Genomic DNA, 6,614 nt, shown 5'->3' with positions numbered 1-6,614 from the left:
GAGTCCAGGTCTTGATTTTTCACTGAGCCACTCATAAGATGATCTGAAGAATTGAAGTTTTTGTTCTAAGTCCACAATTTAGAAGGGTGTTGTCCATAATCACAAATTTAACTTGGGAAAAGGTTGAAAAAAAAATAGATCTCTTTTAACTGATGTTAAGATATGCTATCTCTTCTACATAGCTAATGTAAGCTGAAAAAAAAAAAGCTATGTTATCAAGCCACGATAGTGAAACCAATCAGCCAACTGCTACTGGCACACAGCCAAACAACTAGGTGACAGAATGTAATGCAGAGATCAAGAGCAAAAGTATGCATGTGTAGAAATTTGGTTTAGCAGAAAGGCCACACCACAAAGCTCTGGAGGGAAAGTCTTATTTAGTAGCTGGTTGTGGGGAAATTAGCTTGATGCATGGAGAAGGCATGCTCACCTGTCATGTATCACAGAGAAGGGAGGGAAAGTGGAAGGTGATAAAGATAATTGAGTAAGAAATGGAGCTCTGGCTCCAGTGGTAGAGCACTAACCTTGAACAGAGAAGTTCAGGGACAGCATACCGGCGCAGAGTTTGAGCCTTGAGCCCCACAACTGGCCAAAAATAAAAAATAAAAAATAACTGAATGAAATAGGAGAATCTCTTTGAGATCCCTGAGCCAGAGGTCTTAAATATGACTTCCCCAAGTGTTAATCCTAAGACTGAAAACAGATTTGATGACATCAATATTGAGAATAATTACATTGAGGAATAATAGACTATTAAATACCTCCTGTGTAGCAGGCCCCATTTTATTTTATTTTATTTTTTCAACTTTTGCCTTTTTATTTTTTTGGTCAGTCATAGCAGATAAGAGTACCCAGAATAAACAGGCACAGTACACAGATGCTTGATATCTGAGGACCATGGTTCAAAGCCAGCCTGGGCATTTAAGTCCATGAGACTCCTTATCTCCAATGAACCACCCAGAGACAGAAAGTAATAGAGTTCTAACCATGAACAAATCATCAATGAGTTTAAGTCCAACATTGTCAGGGAGGCTCATGGATTTTAGCAGGCCCCATTTTAAAGGGCGTGTGTTATTTAAATTTTATACCAAATACGTATTTATATATGTATGCATGTATATATGCATATATACGTATACATCATATTTATCAGTAATCAGCAAGGCATCAGGAAAAACAAAAACAGGAGAGTTTCTTGCTAGTTTAGGTAAATAATGGATTGGGCCATTGACCTCACACACAGGCCGATCTACTTAGGAATCTTTCCTCCAATCAAGTTTCCTAAAATCTCCCTTTTTTCACAGTTGGTTTTATCCCTTCAGCCCCAAACTTACATATCTTTAAGTGAGGCCTCAGTATTTGTCTCTCCCCAGATCTTCTCCATGGTTTCCATGGATGCAGCAGTTGCCATGGTGAGGTGGAGAAAGGTGCCAAAGCCATCTTTTACAGCTGTGATTTATCCATATATTGAAGAGGATTTCTAAAATAAAAACAAATAGTAAATAAATGAAAGGAATGAGTAAAACAAATATAAATAGGACCCAAGCCACTTGTTTTCCTAAATGCCTGTGATTCTTACTAACATCTAGCTTTGGCTTTCTTCCCATGGGGCCTATGTAGGTAAGGTATTTGTGCAGTAGCAAATGGAAGAATGGAAGCTAGGCCATGTCTGAATGGATAAGGGCTCAGATCCAGAGACCAGCTGGGGTGGTAGTAAAAAGAGTCACTGGACTTGAGCTAATTAGCTCAGCCTGAGCAAAGTCACACTCTTATTTAATATTTTCACCAAAGGCAAGTAAATGATCTGTGCTGTAGAACTGGTCATAACCAAAAGCTAGTGTGTATGAACCAATGGTACATTTTTGCATGTGCTGGAGACAGGGTGGAACTATTTCCCCGGAATGGAGGGGTTAAGATTATTTTAAGAGTAAAGCTGTGAGCCGGTGCTGGTGGATAGTGCTAGAAATCTTAGCTACTCAGGAAGCTGAGAGGATCACAGTTCGAGGCTAGCCTGGGAGGTCGCTAGACCCAATCTCTAAAATAACAAGCCAAAAAAGCAGGATTGGAGGCATGGTCAGTCAATAGAGCACCAATCTAGAAAGTGACACAGTCCTGACTTCAAACTTTAGTCCCACCCAAAATAAAAAGGATCTACTGCCCTGATTATCAGACCAAGACAACTTTTAGTAGGATTGCTCCGATGGTGATGATTGATTGTGAGGGAAAGCATTCCACCGTGTCCTCAATAACTCAGTCAGTCCATCTGTCTGTCTCACTATGCAGCACGGGTTGGCCTGGAACTCACAAAGTAGCCCAAACTGACCTCAAGCTAGTGATCCTTCTTCAGCCTCCTAAGTGCTGGAATTACAGGACTGCACTATGGCCAGCTTCATTTTCTTTTTAGTGCTAGAGATAGCAGTCCTTTCTGACTTCCTCTGTTCTATTTTTGGCCGACTCACGACAGACCTTCAGAGATGTGGGTGTGCAATCCTGAAGTTCATTTCTTGACAACTTTACTGCTGCCCCCTTTCTCTCCTATGTGGCAGTTGCTTCAGCTCTCTTTTTCTTCTTCTTGTTATTGTTGTGTTGAGGTGTTGTAGGCACACAATGAACTAGCACATGTAGGTTGTATCATTTACCGTTTGGTCTATAAGTCATAGTAACATTGTACAATACTTACGGCAACTAAGATCGTGACGTAGCTCTGTTTCTTCATGCCTCACCCACAGCCTTCTCCCTAGCAATCTCTGATCTGCGCTTCGTTGCTGTAGTTTGCATTTTCTAGAACTTTATGGAAGTAGAATCTATAGTTTATTCTCTCTTTTTTTGTGTGGCTTCTTTCACTCAACATAATTATTTTAAGCTGTATTAGGTTGTTTGTTGCCTATGTCAGTAGTCCACTCCATATCATTCTCAAGTAGTATTTCACTGTAGAAATAGGACTTTTTACATGAACATGTGTATACATTTCTTCTGAGTAAATACTAAGGATTGCAATAGCTAGAACTTATGGTATGCATGGCTTTAGTACCTTTTCTTTCCCGTTGGCTATACTGGGGCTTGAACTCAGGGCCTAGGCACTATCCCTGAGCTTCTTTTGCTCAAGGCTAGCACTTTACCACTTGAGTCACAGAGCCACTTCTGGCTTTTCCTGTGTGGTTTATTGGAGAAAAGGGTCTCACAGACTTTCCTGCCTGGGCTGGCTTTGAACTGTGATCTTTAGATCTCAGCCTCCTGAGTATCCAGGAATACAGTTTTGAGCTGGTGCCTGGTTTGGTTATTTTTGAGGTAGAGTCTCACTTTTCACCCTGACTGGCCTCCTGTTGACACTTTCGGTATAGCAGAGATGATAGATGCCTGCCACAACTCCCAGTTATTGGTTAAGGGGGAGTATTGTATGTGCATCCAGGTTGGCCTCTAACTGTGACCCTCAGATCTCCCATAGAGTTGGGATTACAAGCGTGAGCCCCTGTCACTCAGAGGGAGTTGTTATTTTCAAAATAAAAAAATACTCAGGAGGGCCGGGAGTTTGGCCTAGTGGTTAAAGTGCTTGTCTAGCATGCATGAAGACCTGGGTTCGATTCCTCGGTACCACATACATAGAAAAAAGCCAGAAGTGGTGCTGAGGCGCAAGTGGTAGAGCTCTAGCCTTGAGAAAGTCCAAGGACAGTGCTCAGGCCCTGAGCTCAAGCCCAGGACTGGCAAAAAAAAATACTCAGGAATGTCAAAAACACTTTTGATAGTGTATGTGTGCAGTAGGGACCTTCAGATACCCCTTTCAAGCCTGAGACACTCAGTGTTGGCTGTGGAGGGAGTGCTCTTGAGGCACTGTCCAGGAATTCCCTTCAGTTTACTAAGATCTCCCTCAAACAGTACATGGCCAATGACTGGATGATAAAGCCTACCCCCTACCCCCCTCCCGCACTTAGTCTTAAGACAGAATGACTGCAGGGCCATATTGGCTGCAATACTCCAGTGGCACTGGTGAGGCCTTTGCTGTACCCTAGTCCATGTCTTCTACCCCTCCCCAGTCCTGTTGCCTTCATCCTCCACCTGAGGAGTTCTGAGAACACATCTCACCACTCTCCACCACTGCTTCCTAGGAATCCAACCTGTATCCCAACCAGCTTGCAAATAATGCAGGGACTTAGAAGAGTGCAGTTAGACTCCTAGGTCAGGCTTGAGGCTCAAGAGTGATATGGAAGACACATTGGAAGCCAGTTATTCGTGGCTGGTGACATTACTTGCTGTAAGTAAAAGTAGCTTGCCTCAGTGGGAAGTGATTTTCCTTTTGCATGTATTTCTTTGCCACAGACATGAGCCAGCATTTGGTCTCTCACCTTCACACAAATACTGTCCTACTTAGTCACCAAAACATGTGCCTTCTTTTTTTTTTTTTTTTCAAGTCTCTTTATTGTAGTATTTGCCAGTCCTGGGCTTGAGCTCAGGGCCCGAGCACTGTCCTTGGACTTTCTCAAGGGTAGAGCTCTACCATTTGAGCCTCAGCACCATTTCTAGCTTTTTTTTTTCTATGTATGTGGTACGGAGGAATCGAACCCAGGTCTTCGTGCATGCAAGGCAAGCACTCTAACACTAGGCAAAACTTCCTGCCCCATGTGCCTTCTTTTTAAGTCTGGGTAGTATTTTTAAAAACAGTCCTTGGTTGCTTCATGTGAATGAGCACTATTTTACTTAGTTACATACACATGTACATGCATACATACATACATGTTTCTTTTTGGTCAGGAATAGGGTTTGAACTCAGGACCTAGGTGATGTCCCTGAGCTCTTTTTGCTCAAGGCTAGCACTCTACCACACAGCTCCATTTATGGTTTTCTCATGGACTTTCCTCCTCAGGCTAGTTTTTAACTGTAATTCTCAGATCTCAGTCTCCTGAGTAGCTAGGGTAACAGGTGCAAGCCACCAGTGCCTGGCGCTCTCTCTCTCTCTCTCTCTCTCTCTCTCTCTCTCTCTCTCTCTCTCTCTCCATATATATATATATATATATTAATAAACTCAGAGCTTCACATTATTTGGGGGGGCAGTCATGGGGCTTGAACTCAGGGCCTGGGCACTGTCCTTGGACAATTTTTGCTCAAGGCTAGTGCTCTGTCACTTGAGTCATAGCACCACTTCTAGCTTTTTCTGTGTATGTGGTACTGAGAAATTGAACCTAGGGCTTTGTGCATGTGAGGCAAACACTCTACCATTAGGCTACCCTCCTGGTCCAGAGCTTCACATTCTTTCTTTTTCATATTTTTTATTGTAATTAATAGAAGGGTTACGTTATATTCACCAGATAGAAGGGACAGCAAAAGAGATGAGAGATAACATAGTACATTAAGGACAACAATCACTCATTATATGGCTTTTGTTTCTATAACTTGGAGGTCCTTTCATTTAGCATCATTCTATATAGCCTTATGTATCTAGGTTTTGCAGAGAATGTCATTTAGCATCATTCCATATGGCCTTCTGTATCTAGGTTTTGCAGAGCTTCACATTCTTGCTTAGCTTTTTAGCTCTAGGCTGTTGCTCTATTACTTATGACTACATTTCTGACTTTTTGCTGATTAAATGGAGACAAGATGGACTTTCCTGCTTGAGCTGGCTTGGAACCAGCTGGAGCAGGAAACCAGTATGATCTCAGCTTCTTAAATAGTTAGGCCCACACGTGTGAACTACCAGTGCCTGGATTTGAGCTTCATTTTATACAACATGCATACTTCTAAAGTAGTGGCTAACACATTAATGGTATTTTAAAGTCCTGCCACTTGTGTTCCATCATTTGAATTTTACAACCATCTATGTTCTTATTTTCCTTGGCAAAAGAGAACAAGAGATAAGTGGCTAGAAAAGAAATCCTCTCTGTAAGTCGGGAACTTGGACTTAAGCTTGGGTGGCACAAAGTAAAGCTGATGCTGTTTTATTCATGAACAACAGTGGGCAAGCATAGAGTAGGAGAATTTCAGCTCAAGACCAGCCTGGTAAAAAAGTGTGAGAACTCCATCTTAAACCAATGGCATACATCTGTCATCAGAGCTACATAAAGCCTGTATGGGGAGGATCTTAGTCCAGGCCCATTTGGGCATAAATGCTGGACGGTATTTGAAAAAATAAAAAACAAAAAGTAATGGGAAGCTGGGCGTGGTGGTTCATGCCTGTAATCGTAACTACTCAGGAGGCTGAGAGTTGAGGATCAAGGTTCAAAGCCAGCCTGGGCACAAAAGGACCTGAAACTGTTATCTTCAATTAACCTCTAGAAAACAAGAAGTGGGGCTTGGCTCAAGGGTAGAATGGTAGCCTTGAGCTGAAGAGCTCAGGGACAATGCAACACCCAGGCCGAGAGGTAGGGTGATAGCCTTGAGCTGAAGAGCTCAGGGACAATACCCAGGCCATGGGACAGTACCCATAATTCCCCCCCACACACAAAGGTAATGGGAGTATGATTTAAGTGGCAGAGTACCTGGTTAGCAAACTCAAGGCCCTGAGTTCAAAACCCAGTATTGTCCCCTGCCCACAAAAAAGTCAATGAAGCAAAATAGAAAATAATTTAAAAAGACCTGTGTGCCTTTCAGAGGACTCTGTCAGTGAATCTGTCCTCTATATAAAC

Source organism: Megascapheus bottae, chromosome 19, assembly GCF_031878675.1.
Source record: "Megascapheus bottae isolate mThoBot1 chromosome 19, mThoBot2.hap1, whole genome shotgun sequence".
Taxonomy (NCBI): Eukaryota; Metazoa; Chordata; class Mammalia; order Rodentia; family Geomyidae; genus Megascapheus; species Megascapheus bottae.
This window is presented reverse-complemented; position numbering follows the sequence as displayed.